The sequence below is a fragment of the Tursiops truncatus genome, chromosome 12, assembly GCF_011762595.2.
Source record: "Tursiops truncatus isolate mTurTru1 chromosome 12, mTurTru1.mat.Y, whole genome shotgun sequence".
NCBI lineage: Eukaryota > Metazoa > Chordata > Mammalia > Artiodactyla > Delphinidae > Tursiops > Tursiops truncatus.
In genome coordinates, this window is record NC_047045.1 from 50,351,695 (window position 1) to 50,370,074 (window position 18,380).

Genomic DNA, 18,380 nt, shown 5'->3' on the forward strand with positions numbered 1-18,380 from the left:
TGCATCCCAAGGGAAAAAAATCTCACTTGATCATGGTTTATGATGCTTTTAATGTGCTATTGAATTTGGTTTGCTAGTATTTTTTTTTTTTTTTTTTTTTTTTTATGGTACGTGGGCCTCTCACTGTTGTGGCCTCTCCTATTGCGGAGCACAAGCTCCGGACGCACAGGCTCAGCGGCCATGGCTCACGGGCCCAGCCGCTCCGCGGCATGTGGGATCTTCCCGGACCGGGGCACGAACCCGTGTCCCCTGCATCGGCAGGCGGACTCTCAACTACTGTGCCACCAGGGAAGCCCCCGGTTTGCTAGTATTTTGTTAAGGATTTTTGCATCTGTTATCATCAGGGATATTGGTCTGTAGTTTTCTTTTCTTGTAGTGTCTTTGGCTTTAGCATCAGAGTAATGCTGGCCTTATAAAAATGAGTTTGGAAGTGTTCTCTCCTCTTCAATTATTTGGAAGGATTTGAGAATGATTGACATTAATTCTTCTCTAATTATTTTGTAGAATTGTCTAGTGAAGCCATCTGGTCCTGGACTTTTACTGTTGGGAGACTTTTTATTGTGATTCAATCTCCTTACAAGTTATAGGTCTGTACAAATTTTCTACTTCTTCATGATTCAGCCTTGGTAGTTTGCATGTTTCTAGAAATGTATCCATTTCTTCTAGCTTATCCAATTTGTTGACATTTAATTGTTCATAGTAGTTTCTTACAATCTTTTAAATTTCTGTTTCATCAATTGTAATGTGTTTTCTTTTATTTCTGGTTTTATGATTTGAGACTTTTCTCTTTTTCTTAATTAATTATTTGTCAATTTCATTGATCTTCACAAGCAACTAACTCTTAGTTTGATTGACTTTTCCTATTTTTTTTTACTAATCTCTGTTTTGTTTATTTATTCTCTAATCTTTATTATTTCCTTCTGCTAACTTTGGGCTTTGTTTGTTCTTCTTTTTCTAGTTTCTTGAGGTGTATTTGAGGTCATCCCTTTTTAATACAGGTATTTACCACCATAAACTTCCCTCTTATTACTGCTTTAGCTGCATCCCATAAGTTTTATTATGTTATATTTTTGTTTGTCTTAAGATATTTTTTAATTTCTCTTTTGATTGCTTCCTTAACTCATTGGTTGTCAGGAGTGTGCTGTTTAATTTCCACATATCTGTGAGTTTTCCAGTTTTCCTTCTGCTATTGATTTCTAGTTACATTTTCTTACGGTTAAAAAACATACTTGGTATGATTTCAAACTTCTTAAATTTGTAAAGACTTGTTTTGTGACCTAACAAGTGATCTATCTTCGATAATGTTCCTGGAAAAGAATAAGTATTCTGCTGCTGTTGGGAGGGGTGTTTTGTATATGTCTGTTAGGTCCATTGGTCTATACTGTTGTTCAAGTTTTCTCTTTCCATATTGATCTCCATCTGGTTGCTCTATCCATTATTGAAAGTGGGGTATTGAAAGCTCCTACTATTATTGTGTTGCTATCTGTTTCTATCTTCAGTTCTGTCATTGTTTGCTTCCTAAATTTGAGTGCTGTGATGTTTGATGCATATATATTTGTAATTGCTATCTCCCCAGTGAATTGATCCTTTTATGTAGGACTATGTAATGTCCTTCTTTGTCTCCTGTGACAATTTCTGACTTGAAGTCTATTTTCCTATCTCTTTGTGGTTGTTACCATTTTGTCCAAGTATGATCTTCCTGAGCTTTTAGCATCTTTATGATGAATATCTTAAATTGCCAGGTAATTTATATACTTTCAATTCTTTAGGGTCAGTACCTGGAGATTTATTTTGTTCCCTTGGTTGGGCCATGTTTTTCTGTTTCTTCATGTGACTGGTTACTTTGTGTTGTAATCTGCACACTGAAAACAACATCTACTTCTCCCAGTCTTTATGGACAAGCTTCGTGCAGAGGAGACCTTCACTCATTCGCCTGAATAGAGATTTTGGGGGCCTCTCAAACCTTTTCTGTGGATGTATCATCGCTGGGCTTGTGCATATAAATTTCCAGTCAGAGAGGTTTTGCAGGCTCTTTCTTCAAGGGTTCATAATCTCTTTTTCTCTCTGGTGTCTGTTTGTGGTACTGCAGGTTCTATGGAGCTGCCATAAGCCACCCAGCTCTTTTTTGTTATCAAAGACCCCCAGGCATCTAGAGTATCCCAGGTCCTGTCAGCACTCCAAGTCAAATAAGATGAAAACCAAGTCCTCTGGCATGTCCCCCACCCCCAAAAGAAGTCAGCCGTTGGACACATGATTCAACTCTTTCCCTCTCCAGGGAGAAGCCAGGAGTTGGGGGTTTTCTCCCTCTTGCTCTATTCTGAGACAGGAGGAGTGGCAATGCTAGTTCAAACTTTCACCTTTGTTCTTAGCAGCCCCCAACCTGGCGTTCTTCCCTGTCAGTGTTTAGATTCAAGCAAGAAAGAAACCAATTCCTCTGTTAGCCCCCACCAAAAGTCAGAATGTTATATGTATATTCCAGTCTTTTGTCCCTCCTTCCCCCCTCCCTGGAGATTCCAGGAGTTGGGAATTTCCTTCGGATCATGCTGCAGTGTGCTGCATTGTGCTGGTGGGAGGGATTCTGATGAGTGAATGCTATAAATTTTTCTACCAGCTTTGATGCAGCTGGTTTCAGGCTTGCCTGTGGTGAAGCAGCCTATTAATTGGTGTCTGGATTTCTCACAAAGGGAATTGGTCTTGTATCATTGTTGAATTGATATCTCCATGGGGAAAGGAGGGTTTGAGGCTTCTTATTCTGCCATCTTGCTGATGTTTCCATTCAAAGCATGAATAATTCTATAAATAATAACAAAAGTTCTCTAAAATTCAAGCAGTTATTAGATACATGTATGTTATTAAAGAGTGTTTTTGATAGAGCCAACTCCCAATCTTCCTTTCCTACCTTTCTCTTCTCTAGCTCACACTGTACTTGAACTGGAGGTTTGGATTGCAAAGAGAAGTTCTAAAGGAAGGGGGCCTCACAAGGAAATTTTACATGAGGTTCTACAGATATTTTTAGAGTATCTGAAATAAGTCTCCCATGAAGTAAGTTTCTAACATTTCACATCTTTTCTTTCCTTCATCACTGAGCCTTGAAGTTGGAAAACCATATTTCATATTAATAGTTTTACAGAATGAGTGTCAGAAGTTCATGTCATAAGTAGTCCAAATCACCTCAATTCCCCTTGCCTCTTTTTCAGATCTCTTTTGCATGGAGAGATGAGTCCCAGCTGCAGATATTTTATTAGCTGTCAACTTTCCATTGACCAATGGTTCATTTTCTCATTTAAAATAAATCACTTCCACTCTGCTACACAGGAGGAAACTTCCTGGTGCATTTCTAGCATAACTGAAAATAGTTTGATGTTCTCGGCTTCTCCCTGAATAGTTGAATGAAGATATTGGAGAACCTGCAATGTCTCTGTGTGCTGAACATGGGATCATCAAACAGTTTGCCAGCTTGCCAGAGAGACAAAGAGAAGCAAAATGCAGCTGAAGGAGAAAATTTTTTTTGGGGGGGGGGTGACAATTTTATTTCAGGTGATCTGGATTATCTCTCTATGTACATTCTTATGCATCTGGGGCAGCTCACACCCTTCTACCCTCTGCTTATTCCTTAGATGTATCTAACATAGGAAATTTTCCCCTAGGTTCAGAGTCAGAGGGAGAGGATGGCCCCCAGGTAGAGTTGGAGCTAGTAGAGGTGACACTGGGGACGCTGGATCTTCGTGAATTTGAGGTATTGCCCAAGCAGAGGAGGAGAGAAACTGAGACCTGGAGGCTGGGGTGCAAATGACTCTTTCCCAGCAACCTCAAGAAGATGAGGCCTTTTTACAGTCAGCCCCTTTGGGGCCTTCCCCAGATGAGGCCAAGTCCCCTGGTCAGCCAGAGCTCTGGGACGTGCTTCTGGCTGCTTGCTGAGCTGGAGGTAGGGGGATGCTGAAGCTCCGGCTAGCTGCCAGCCCTCTAGACCCTGGAGTTCTGTCTCTGCTCAGTGCCCCATTGGGCTCCGGTGGCTTCACGCTCCTGCGCACAGCAGCCGCAGCTGGGAGAGGCTCAGTGGTTGGCCTCAGAGGCAGGGGCAGACCCCTCTGCAGTAAGTAAGGGTCTTCATGCCGACCCCTTCTGGGGTACACGGACGATGATCTTGGCACTGGCTACTTGACAGTATTTCCCTTGGTCTGCTTGGGTGATGTTGGGAGGAACAGGAGGCAAGCTGAACCCATTTTTGGGTTTTCACACCTAGGGACTCCTGAACCTGGCCACCATGCACAGTTGCAGCTGACAAGTCAGCATGTAATGAGTTCTGGAGGTTCATGGAGAAGAATCCAGATGCTTCTGATTACAGCAAAGCTCAGGTCAGCTTATACCTTTCCGGAAGTCCTCCAGGTGCCAGGGCCACTGACAGCAGAAATGGAGGCACGGCAGGCCACTCAGAAAAGGGAGCAGAAGGCCAAACGGAAAGACAAGCACATCTGGATCACACATTCCAGTCCCAAAGACTGAGCTCAGCTATATATGTATGCATGTATGTATGTACCACAGAATATCAATAATACATTGTTCATAAATATGCTAGAAACCATTTTTCTTAATTTTCTCCCTCTGGAATAGAGTATGTTAACATACTAGACATTCCATTGTCTTAGATCTCTTGTTTGTCTTATCTCCATTTCTGAAATAATTTATTCACCAGGCACAGTGATAAGGACTGATAAAACACAGAAAAGAAAAAGTAAACAATACGCAAATAGTTAATTTAAAATACTTCTACTCAAATAACTTTCCTTAGAGGAATTAGCAAACTTAGTCTAGTGGGGCATAATGTTATTGGTGTGTATTTTTTGCTCTTTGGCCATAATGCCTTTGGTGGAAAATTTTCCTAGTACTAATTTTAGGAATACTATCAGTAAGCAAATAATCTTCAAGTAACATTTATTGAGCACTTAATCTGTCCCAGGCACTGTTCTAAGCGCTTAACACATATTGCCTACCTGCAGTGACCGTTACAGAGAGGAAGATGTTAAGTAACCTCCTAAAAGTCACACAGCCAGATTGTGGCAGGTCTGGAATTGAAATCCACTCTGTCTGACTACAAAGGCTATACTCATAAACATTATCTTATTCTGCCCTCATTCTTGGTGTTCAATGAGTTAATAGGACAACCTGCTTTCCCTATAGCCTTAAACAATGAAGGGCTGGAATAGGAAAGAGCTAAATTGTAATAACAACATCCTACTCTGGTTTATGGTAAAGCAAACCAGTCATCACAAAAAAAGAAAATTTTATATATATATATATATATACACATATACATGTGTATTTCACTGTGAATCTCTAAAAAGTCTCATTTATTGTCACTTTGCTTGCTGTCCAAAGACTGAACTGAATGCCCTGTACCTTCTTAGACCTCCATACAGGAAAGGATAAGAAAGTTTATATACTCTTTTTTCTTTCCTAAATGGCAAAAAGCCCAGACTTTTTGTTACCATTCCATGGTAAACATTTGTCTCTCCAGTCACCCAGATTCATGATTCATTTGTTAGCGGCTTAGCGGGCACATTTTGGCCAGCAGCCTGCCATGTGCCCATGTCGGGCTCTGAGTGAGTTCTGTACAGAGGAAGTCTCCTTTTGACCATACAAGAGCATGTGCATGGGATTTCAACCAGAATCAGCTTAGCAATGAGATAGGTATGCAGCACAGGAAGGGCCTAACGAGGCACCTCGCCCATAAGTTACCATGGGAGCCACACTGAGCATTGAGCATCGTTGGCTGTGAACCACTGTTGCAAAGCAGAAGCACTGTAGCTGCACTGTTCTATTGTGCCTCTCTATGTGTTGGATAGGACAGAGATGTGGCTGCTTTAAGATGCCGCCACTGCTTGGAACACACGTGAAGCAAGTCTGGAATCTCTACACCACATTACCACTGTGTGCTTACCTTTTGTCATCGTGATTCACCATGTTCTCTTGAGCTTTGTAGCCTCGCTATTTACAATAGCCTCATCATTTAAAGATAAGGTGAGCCTTCCATTAACACTGAATCTAAAAATCTGCATAAAACATGTGCCCGGCTGTCCTCCACCCTACCCTTACCACACTTGTTGGAACTCAAGCTCTCACCTCCAAGGGAGCCATTGTGCAAAACAACAAACGGATGAAACTTGGAAAACAATGTAAATATAGGGAAAGTGAAGAGGCTATAAAGGATAAAAACCACATCTTTTCTCTTTTACTTTGTATGTTTCTTATTTCATTCATTCCTTCAATGAGTAATTATTGAGTGCCTTCTACATGGAAGGCACTGCAGTAGGGACAAGAGGGGAGGGAGATCATTTTGAGGTGCAAAGTCCTTTGGGAGGTAGGCTGGTCCTGGGTAGTGTGCCAATAAGTGTAGTTTAAAACAGGAAGTGAGTATAGCACACACCAAAAACTGAGCAGCAGGCAAAATTCAGGTGACAGATGAAAGAATATAAAAGATTCCTGATAAATATTGTCTATGACAATATTTTATTCATAGCCAGCCCTAAAGGAAAGAAGTAAATGTGTGTCCTCTGCCTCCTTCCTCCCTGAAAGAGCTCTGTCTCAAATATAATAACCACATTTCAACTTAATTATGCATTCAGTGGGTTTCAGGTGGAGAGGGGCTATAATTTGAAATATTTTTCTGTGAGAAATTATGCTTAAGAGCCAAACCATTTGCAAGCAAATTTTGAGGGCTGTGTGTATCTACACGGAATCATGTTTTTTCCCTTTCCCAGGACTTAATTTGTTATATAACTGTGTTTCTAACTATATAATTATATAGAGTTTAACTACCTATGTAAAGGCAGGCAGAATATGTAGTAAAATTTCTTTTGCCACAGTTAAAAGTTCAAGATATATTTATGGCCAGTATCTTTCCACCTATAATAGACATAAATTGGTTTTCTTTGGCATTTCTAAGTATGAAACTTTTTTATTCCAAATATTCACTAATAATATATTAATCATACATCTAAAGTGTTTTCCTCTTGAGTTTAAATTTGTGATAGAATTCTTCTACAAACTTAAAAAACTTAGAATTCATCTAATCCTTCTTTGGGTGAAAATTTCAAAGCAGGGAAAGGAATAATGTTTTTTAACTGTACCAAGATCATTCTGACTAATAGTACATACTTAAATTCTTGTGAGTAATTTTAATGGATTTGCTGAGAGATCAGCTTAACTACTTGAGGAGAAGAATTGTTAATAAGGTAGCTGTGTTATGACACAGGTATATTCCTGTTTCATTCTTTGCCTTCACCAAAATTTCTCAGACCCAAACACTTTATCAGATTTAATTGCTTTTTAGAAATTAAATTTAAAGACTTCAGTCAGGAGACTTCATCCTTAGTTTTTATGGGACCTGAATCTAAAGAGATAAATCGAGAGTGGTTGTTCAAATCTGAATTAATATTGTTGAGATTCCACTGGCAACACAGCTGCTGATTTGGAATATCTGTTGTGACTTTAGTCATGAAGATTGAACGCAAAATATTATAACATTTCATTAAACATTACAGAGTTCATTTCGGGCCACTATTTTGGTTCCCATTGGTATTCTTTTGGACATACATTTAATAGCAGATTAAATATCCAGTATGACCGACATTCTGAGAAAAAGAAGTAACTGAGAGGTTTTTCAACTTTTATGAATAGAAAAATCTCAAGAGAACCAAAATATCCCAGAAATGTTAACATATTCAGGTAGAAATGCCCCCCTCACTTTGTGCTGCACTGAGAGGCATTTCACAGAACAGCATCAATCAGAGAAGGGTGAATCTTGGCTCTGCCACCACATAACTCAGAACTTGTGTTTTCATGCAAATTGCTTAAAGATTCTGGGCCTTGATTTCCACATATGTAATAGAGAGAAATAAATGGTACTATATAGAGTTGTTGTGAGGATTAAATGATATCCTAAACAAAAAGCATCCAAGAAAGTGGCTGGGAGATAGCAGCTTTTCAGTAAATGGTAGCTGTGTAGCTCCATATACCAGGAAAAAAAATACTGAGCAATAAAGAGCAAGTCAATCACCACAGCCCTGGGAGTCCTGGGTCTGAGTCCTAAAGAACTTATGAAATTTAAAAAGCATGGTCTTTTTTCACCCAGAAGGTTGGAGTAAAGGGGTTTACTCAATAGCAATAGCCACAGAGATTGAATTGAAACCTAAGCAACCTTTTTATTAAAAAAGCAGGACGAAAAGGTGGTTCACAGTTCTAACACAGAAGTGTAGTTTAAAACAAGTAACTCAATCTAAGTAACTCAATCTACTTCTGCCATAGCCATTTGGAGGAAAACAAACAGTAAGTCTGTGGGAAAAAAAAGAAAAGCATGGTCTTTTCATTGACCTGTGTGTGTGTGTGTGTGTGTGTGTGTGTGTGTGTATCGGATTGAGGGTGGGGTGGGGTGTGTATAGGGAATACATGTTTATGATGGATGAAAGATTTAAGTCCAATTTTCTATTTTCTTTCACTCAACAGGCAAAAGAGTCTCATGTGCTCAACTTCTTCCTTCTTAGTACTTATTTGAAGCCTTAAGGCTATTTTCTCTAAGTGTACATGATTGGTAATGGGTGTTAATCATGTCAACTAGACTCTGCACGTGTTAGCTAATTCTTTACCCTTCTTTGGTCTACAAATGTCTTGACTTTCTTAAAAATCTTAGTTCCTTAAGAAGGCACTAACTGAGAATTTACATTGTTGGAAATTTCCGGAAAACTACTGGGCTTCATTTCTAGGGACTGTCATGTACATTATCTGTGCAGACTCCTGGACACCCTTCTGCACACAAGGCCAGTCCTAATTGTGGCTTCTCTGTTGTTTCCATGGTCCATGTCTGGTAAAAGTGGGGCTGCTCTATTTAATCAACAGCCTAGATGACTTTATTCTTTAGTTATATGATGTAACCTTTTTGGAAAACTATTTAGCAAAATGCGCTATGAGCCCTGATGATACCTAAATACTCATATCCAGTCAAAATTCAATAGTTTGTAATTTACCCACAGAAAAATAATTTAAAGAAAACAACATACACAAGCAATGTGAATGAAGAAATTCACTGCAGTGTTATTAACAGTTACATTGGAGGTGACTTAATTGTTCAACAAGAGGGAAATGGCTGAATAAATATCAAAGCAAGTCAATGAAATACTATGTAGTTGCTAAAGTAGTCATTATGAACATTATGTAATAACATGAAAATGTCATGATATAATGTTAATTAAATAAAACATAACAAACATCATATTACCTCATCATTACAACTTCAGAACATATGTAAGCATGAATAAGTACTAGGAGTAAAAATTGCATAGTGTGTACTGTAATGGTAGAAGTTGTGGATGTTCTCCATTTCTTTTTCTACTTTCTATATTGTCATAATTTGGCTTGTACAACGGAAACAAGTTTTGAGTAAGCGATAAATAATTGAACATGATCTACAAAATTCACAACACTATTCAAAGTATGTTCAGGTATAACTTTGTAGATCAAGGTTAAGTTGTACTATTTAAATTAATAATTATATGGATAATTCAATACATGTAGTCACTTTTGTTTTTCAGTTGGTATATCTAGAAAAAACAGAGACTAAAGGTAGTGAATCAGAAGTAGAAGACATAGAATGTTGCCTTAACTATGCCACTAACAGACCGTTTAACCTGAAACAGTTTCTTCTCCTGAAACTGAATTTTCTCACTTGTAAAACTCAGGAATTGGACAAGAACATTTTTTAGGTAACTCTCCTATCTAAAGTTCTGTGATACCGAGCTTATAGTCCTTTATTCAAACCCTATCTAATGTTTACCGCCTCTAGTCAGGCACTATCTTGCATGCTAATAATATTTATTACTGTTATTGTATTTATTTAGAACACCTGCTGAAAATGTGACTTAATTAAATCCCAAATGATTGTAAGTTTTATCCACTATTTCTTCCCAAATCCCTATCAATCCTAGGAATTTTACCGTTGGAGTTGCACAGGATAAAAATTGTATATACATGATCACTCTATCTGAAAAGAAAAAATAAAGTATCAGTAGCTTCTTCATACATGCTTCTTCTTTTTAAACTCCTTCAAGATAAAAAAAAACATTTTATGACCAATTTAAATTTTGCAATTTAGGTAGAAGTTCATAGAATGATGAAACAAAGTTTTCCATAAAAATATGACTAGATCAGGTACAATTTTCTTGTTAATTGTAACAGGTAACTATAAATAATTTAAAAATTGGTAAGATAGAATCAGGAGTGAGGAAATCAATTTGCTTATGAATATAAAACAAAAGACTGAGGATATTTAAAAATAAGCTCCAGCAAGAAACTTCAAAGAATCTGTAAAACAAAATATAATATATTCTAATTCTTACCACCTTAGAACTAACTGGAATCATCACAAATAAGCTTCAAAGTGAGGTCCATCCAGAGGCAGCTTACTTTTTGACATTTTCAGTGTCACAGGAAGGAAACCAGTTACCTCTAATCAGAGACTTTGGTATTTAGTTCAACTCAGGAGCTAACCACCTACAGGAAATGAAAAGACAGAACACAAAGTCTGCTAAAGCAGGTTGTTTTGATATTCAGTAAAACTCTGCTCCAGTACCCTGGCATTCTCAACTTTATTGAATGTGAGGGTTCATAATGAACACAGCATGTTAACGTCTGATTTCAGTAAGGAAACTCCACCTCTTTCTCTCTGCTCCCTATTTTTGTGTTTGACAAGAAGCTCTTCCTTCTGTAGATAAACTCATAAAACTTTATCTGATATGGCACAAGGTAAAAGTTTGAATGAATCACAAAACATTTAGGCTTTGTGGCAACCAACCAAATTTCATAAAATCTTTCCTCAAACAGCTTACAGTATGCACTGTAAAGTCATTTATCCAACAAGTATCTATGGAATATTTATTTGTACCTGCACATAGCATTTTTTTTAAGTGCAAGAAAGGAAAAAAAAAATCACAAAATATTCAGCACCAGCAACCCTAAAGTTTTAAATTCCATGGGCTTTGAGGTTTGATTATTTAGCTCAAGTTGTGGGTCAGATAAGAGACATTCTGGTCAAAGGACTTATTATTTTAGATACTTTATCTCCTGAGTAATACTGGTGATATAGAGACTCCAGGAATGTATGGTCAGGGAAGGTGCAGAGAGCAACATCAGAGCTTGTTGAGAGGCTGGAGAAAGAGCTACAGCAAGAGATTAAATAAACTATTCCCCAGACCACTGTTTGTCATTTACGTTAATGACCACTTGCCCAGAAAGCAGGGAAAGAATTGACTCCAATAAAGCCTATTTAGCATGTCTGTTCATCAATCAAACATTTACTAGGTTTTTCCCATGCACCAAACACTGTGCCAGGTATGGGATCTGGCAATGACTACCAAGACAGCCCCTAACAAGAGCAAATATTCATTTCAAAGCCACTGACCTAAAATGGCTTTTTTTTTTCTGAAAAATGTTAACAGCTTTTTTTTTCCCTCTAGTTTTTAATCCAATGAACATTTCACTAATTCTTTATGGTTCTGCCATTTAGATGTTTGGCTTTTGAACTAAGGCCATTGAAAGAAGGTTGAGAGGCCATTAAGACTGATTAGGATAAAATACTAGCAAGGTCCTTTAGGTTTTTGTCTACTGAGATTGTACCATGAAATCCTCCTCAGGGACATCTGTCTAATAACTACAACTATTTACTTCTAATTAATTTTTTAAAACTGTTTGGTGTGGCATCACTGGGGCTGATGGAGCAAGGGGAAAGTTAAAGTTTTTGCCCCATTTTTAGAATTCATTTTTTCCCATTTCTCTCTTATTAATTGAGTGCTAATATCTAAGCTACATGCCCTTTTTTTGCGGTACGCGGGCCTCTCACTGTTGTGGCCTCTCCCGTTGCGTAGCACAGGCTCCAGATGCGCAGGCTCAGTGGCCATGGCTCACGGGCCCAGCCGCTACGCGGCATGTGGGATCTTCCCGGACCGGGGCACGAAGCCGTGTCCCCTGCATCGGCAGGCGGACTCTCAACCACTGCACCACCAGGGAAGCCCCATCTACATGCCCTTTTTGACCATAGTCTTTCTAATTGACCAAAATTTTAGATGTGGGAAATGCAAGAATTATGCACATTTCTGTCAGGTCTTACCCTGAGAAAATTTTACATGGTTCTCCTTGCTCTTCCCTTACTTTATACCATCCAGTATATCTGTGATTTCAAGAACAGCTCTGTAATTTGAAATTTAGTTTCTAAATTTCCAGAGTGACTTTTCAGCCACCTGCTATTGATTTATTGTTAACCTTTTAGTTCTGGAATAGGGTTTTAGAGCTTAATTTCATTGGAATTTATCTAGTCAATTCCATTAATTTATGCTAAGGTTGTGAGGATCGTTTCTGAATCACACAATTTGTTTCAGTGGAAACCAAATGGGAAGAGGTTTCCAGACTCCCATCAGTGTTCTTTTTGCCACATCTTTTTTAAAAAAAATTTTACCTTCACTTATTCCTTCTTTTTTTAATTTATTTTTTAATTGAAGTATAGTTGATTCACAATGTTTCAGGTGTACAGCAAAGATTTAGTTATACATATATATATATTCTTTTTCTGATTCTTTTCCATTACATCTTCTTATTCTGGCTTTTAAGATGCAATATTGTATATAAATAATTGCTGAGCATTGTTTAAATAAATATTTCTGATAATAACCAGCAAAGGGAACACTGGAACCCAGCTAGTAAATTTCGTGAAGAGACATAATGCCTGAAAAATCGAGACAATGAGAGAAAGAAAACAAGAGTTCTCTCAGTCTCTCTTGATCTCAGTCAATTCTCAAGAAAAAAATTCTCCTCTATCTAGGCTTGTTTCTTATGAAGACTAGAGCGTCCGTGTGGAATTATCTCAAACACTGGATTGTGGATAGAAAAACTCTCTGAGAAACAGATCGAAAGTACAATCTTGATGTTGCCATGGTATATTTTAATAGCACCCCTGAAATGGGTTAAAAAACATAGTTTGTCTGACTCCACTTACGTGGAACTCCAAAGTCATTTTGGTAACAGAAACTGATATTAAACTGTCTATTTTTTTTTAAGGGATAAAAATTGCTTTGGTAAGAACTTTAAAATTCAAAAATCTATTAATGAACCAGTACAACAAATCCTAGTAAAATGAAGGATCTGTATCTTTATTCATTCATCTTGATTCAAAATGAATATATCTTTAATCTTTTATGGTTATAGATAGAAGGAAAAACTTTTCTGCATCTAAATGTACTTGATGAAAAATTAGATATAAATATTGATATATGTCCTTAAAATTGCATTTCTCAGGGAAATATCCATTTAGCTTCTGAGAGTTTTTTTGTGAACACAGTTGATACAAAGGAAAAGATATCAGGGCTTTCTAAATTAAAAGTATCTAATAAGTAATGTTAAAAGATTTTTGAAAAGTCCAACATAGTAAAAATTGTACAGATAAAATTGGAATAAAGAAATAATAAAAGAAAATAAATTAGCTAAACTGTCAAGCTTTCTTAATTTATTGAAGGAAGTGTTTAGGGGATTAAGTGTGGATTCTTACATGCTCATACTTCAAGGTGAGATAATGTTGGCATAACCATTTAGCACCTCCCTCAGTCTTGTCCACATTGTTTGGCAAGCTTCAGGTGGATGCTTCTGTGGTACGGTAATATCTTCTCTTTGGATATACTTTTCATCTCAAAACAATGTATAAACATTACACCTCCAGTTCTAGGAGATCTTGAGGCACAAAGTAAAATCAGAATGGATGTGATCATGGAAATATCCACAGTGAGGCGTTAACATCTACAGTTAACTATGTCAGCCTCAGATTTCCTGCTGTACTATCCACTGTTTCACACAATTCAGCCAGCTGACTCATGCATAACCTTAAGTCTCATCAGAATAAATTAATGAGTAAAGATTTGGAGATTATACTATAGTTTATTGAGGTACCCAGAGATTTCTAACTTTTTCTTTCTAAGTCACATATAAAGTATATAGTTTGGGATGGAATGAAAATATGTAGTTATTTTAATAAAAGCTAGGAAGTTTCTTTTTGCAAAAACAGCATTAGTGACATAACCCTTTTTATCTCCCTATGGTAACATGCTTAGACTTCAATAAAAATGAGAAATGTATATAAGTATTTATTTCACAAACTGGTGGATCAAACTATCACAAGTTCTAACAATATACTTTCCTGTTTTCAATATAGCAAAATATAATTTTCCTAGTTAGCAGGTTAATGAACATCTATTCTGATAATCCATTGTCAGTTGCTGTTTTCACTGTGGGTGGCTGAGTTTAAATGGACTTTTTTCCTTGTTCTTAGATGACATGGGCTTTGTTTGTCTCGCCTGGCATCCTGAGAAATCTCTGTGGCATGACTGTGTCTCTGCCTTTCCAGCTCATTCTTTTCTTTAATTTTTGATTTTCTAAAAAGTCAGCATTCACATTCCCCAATGTCTTCACCTTGACTTGCTAAAAACATTGAGTGTTGTAGATAATACTAGTAAGTGTGATTTTATTGCTTTCTTTGTTTTAGGTTTTCTGTTTCCTTTTTTAACTACCACAAATAATGTATTGAACACATATGCACTTACATTTTAGTAGAATATAAAAACAGAAAGAGAAAAAGGACAGTTTGCTTTTTAGATTCATCATGAGAATTTTTAGTCATTATTTTTTAAAAAGTTTCTCAAATGTAGTGAATAACAGCATATGCTCTCTTTTGAGCATACTCAAATCTGAATTTGAATGTCAAAGTCCAGTTTTTGGTTCCTCTATAATTTTCAGCAAAATTCCTAGGTAAAATTACAGACCAATAATCAAAGGGAACGAGGAGATTATGTGATACAGTATCCTTGATTTGTTTCAGAAAAATTTGGTATTGTTAAATTCACTAACCATCCTGGCTTTTCCTTTTAGTGACTTAGTGGCCTTGAAATAATTTTAATCCTATTGAAGACTTTATGTATCAGTCATGAATTAATCCTACTAAGACGACTTATAATTTTTAATACATATGGACATTAATGAAAATTTGCACATGAGGAAGTTTTTCATCAGAAAAAATGGGTTCAGTTTCTTTCATAGTTATTTGTGATTCTGTGTGATTGTATGTGCATTTAGGCCTACTTATACTATCACCTAATTTTTTAATAGATGAGATTATCATTAATTTTTCAACTAAGAGGACTTAATTTGGAATTTAAGAATACAGATACTAATGAAAAATAGGGTTGTCATCTGGATTTACTGGGGAAAATTGCAGTACCAAAATTACAGGCACTGTCCTTTATAATTCCTGGTATTGTATACTTTTGAGGGTATCCTGATATGCCATTTGGCTTCCTTGTTTTACCTTCTTGTTTGCCAAGACAAGTCTCAGTGAGGTTGAAAAAAGGTATTTGGGGCCAAATAATACAGTGTGGTTGAAAAACATTTGCCTCATGTAAATATAGTTTTGGTGAGAGAATATCTAAGATTTGCCTCTCCAACAATAATACCATGTGATCTTGGAAACCTTCTGTTATTATGGCTTTAATTTTTTAAACATAAAATTTTATGGGCTTAATCAATATTGTTAAACATAAGATGATCCTTCACTCAAGTTGTTAGTTTGAAATTCTTCGTAAAATGAAAAGCCAGCAAAGTAGTGTTTGGTTTCAATATAACATTTTCTTCAAGAGGATTGTAGCAGACTAAATTGTTTAGAAGAAAAAAAAAATCCTTAATATAATAAGGGGCATCCTAAAGAGATTGTTCTCCATCACATTGTAACTCATTGACTATTACTGAGAGAAAGATTTTCCAAAGGTATGATGTTATATATATTGCAGTCAGTCTTTGCTTGAATCTTGTGTCTACTTACTTGTAATGAATTATAAAGCAGCTGTTGCAATGACCCTGCTCCTCCTCATCTTTTGTGTTGTGGTCGAGGCTTATAAGTGAAGGTTTTCTTCCCTAGTTGATGTAGCAATGCTCCTGCAGATATGCTACATAAGGTGAGCTTGCTGAAACTGGCTAGTCAAGGACGATTGCACGACTTGTGAGAGTTTTGTGTATCCACTCACAGCTCGTAACTACAAAACAAATTTTGTTTTCAAGGTTCATATAAGACCCAAGTTTAGAGTTCCTGGAAAATAATTCACATTACATCTTGGGATGCTTCTATAATTCCTAGAATTATATTTTCAATGGCCGTCACCTTTATGCAACACTCTGCCATAATGCTGATCTTATTTTATTTTTTATTACCTGCAAATTTCTTTACTAATGGATTTCAGACCAGAGAAAATTACTCATCAGAGTTAACAGAGGAAGAAAAACATGCAATCTCCAATACTGTTTCTCTCATTCTCGTTTTCCTCTTAATGATACATAAGAATGCAAATTATTGAAAATATTTTTTGATCCTTGAAAAAGAAACCAGGAGGAAAAAAATCCCCAGGCCATTTATTATCCCTATTTATGTAACATGCAATGTCAATTAAGTCTCCCCAAACAATCACAAAGGTAGTAATTTAATTGCAATTTTCTTGCCTTGTTAGCAGACTTCTTTGTGTCATTCGTTTCTTTTTTTAATTTGAATTTTATTTTATTTTTTTATACAGCAGGTTCTTATTAGTTATCTATTTTATACATATTAGTGTATATATGTCAATCCCAGTCTCCCAATTCATCCCACCACCACCCCACCACCCCCCTTGCTTTCCCCCTTTGGTGTCCATATGTTTGTTCTATACATCTCTGTCTCTGTTTCTGCCTTGCAAACTGGTTCATCAGTATCATTTTTCTAGATTCCACAAATATGCATTAATATACAATATTTGTTTTTCTCTTTCTGACTTACTTCGCTCTGTATGACAGTCTCTAGGTCCATCCACATCTATACAAATGACCCAGTTTCGTTCCTTTTTATGGCTGAGTAATATTCCATTATATATATGTACCACAACTTCTTTATCCATTCATCGATGGGCATTTAGGTTGCTTCCATGACCTAGCTATTGTAAATAGTGTTGTAATGAACATTGGGGTGCATGTGTATTTTGAATTATGGTTTTCTTTCGGTGTATGCCCAGTAGTGGGATGGCTGGGTCGTATAGCAATTCTATTTTTAGTTTTTTAAGGAACCTCCATACAGTTCTCCATAGTGGCTGTATCAATTTACATTCCCACCAACAGTGCAAGAGGGTTCCCTTTACTCTACACCCTCTCCAGCATTTGTTGTTTGTAGATTTTCTGACGATGCCCATTCTAAACGGTGTGAGGTGATACCTCATTGTTTTTTTTTTTTTTTTTTTTTGCGGTACATGGGCCTCTCACTGTTGTGGCCTCTTCCGTTGCGGAGCACAGGCTCCGGACACCCAGGCTCAGTGGCCATGGCTCACGGGCCCAGCCACTCTGTGGCATGTGGGATCTTCCCGGACCGGGGCACAAACCCGTGTCCCCTGCATCGGCAGGCAGACTCTCAACCACTGCGCCACCAGGGAAGCCCCTCATTGTAGTTTTGATTTGCATTTCTCTAATAATTAGTGATGTTGAGCATCTTTTCATGTGCCTCTTGGCCATCTGTATGTCTTCTTTGGAGAAATGCCTATTTAGGTCTTTTGCCCATTTTTGGATTGGGTTGTTTGCTTTTTTAATATTGAGCTGCATGAGCTGTTTATATATTTTGGAGATTAATCCTCTGTCCGTTGATTCATTTGCAAATATTTTCCCCCATTCTGAGGGATGTATTTTCGTCTTTATAGTTTCCTTTGTTGTGCAAAAGCTTTTAAGTTTCATTTAGTCTCATTTGTTTATTTTTGTTTTTATTTCCATTACTCTAGGAGTTGGGTCAAAAAAGATCTTGCTGTGATTTATGTCAAAGAGCGTTCTCACTGATCTTCTATCATAAAGAGATGGCAATTGTGTTCCTATACTGTTAGCATTCATGGCACAACCTTTCTTTTTCTATCATTTATCAAGGATTAAAGACCCCAGAGGAGTCATCAGGGTAGAAGTGGAGATTTGTCCTCACACAATCCCAGGTTAAAATTCTATTTCTGCAATATTTTTGCTAAAATGACAAGTTTCTTAAACTTCTTTAGCTACAGTGTTATCATGTATAAAATAGGGCTAAGGACAGACGCCAAATAAATCATAATTATCTTAGGTCTCCACCTCAGACTATCTAAAATGAGGCTGATTTGTAAAAAGCTGAGCAAGAGGATTAGAACAACAGTGAAAATGTACATAACTTATATCATGAAAGATCTGTGAAAACATCCTTCAGAAACAGTAACTCTCTCACTTATGTAGGATAATTTGTAGTGTCCGTAAGGTAGGCAAAAAGACAGATGTTA

The 18,380-nt window shown here is 37.0% G+C and overlaps 1 long non-coding RNA gene across 3 annotated transcripts in view; it reads right to left on the reverse strand.

Annotated features, from left to right (window-relative positions):
• Window positions 1–721: 721 nt before the first annotated feature.
• Window positions 722–18,380, reverse strand: part of LOC109552831 (uncharacterized) — a 137,714-nt gene continuing 120,055 nt past the window's right edge. For 2 of the 3 annotated variants that reach the window (XR_002179739.3, XR_002179740.3), the window contains exon 6: window positions 722–10,542. This is a non-coding gene — a long non-coding RNA (uncharacterized lncRNA). Of the gene's footprint in view, window positions 10,543–15,901; window positions 16,113–18,380 lie in introns of all 3 variants that reach the window. The other variant, XR_004529244.2, reaches the window with a different exon arrangement.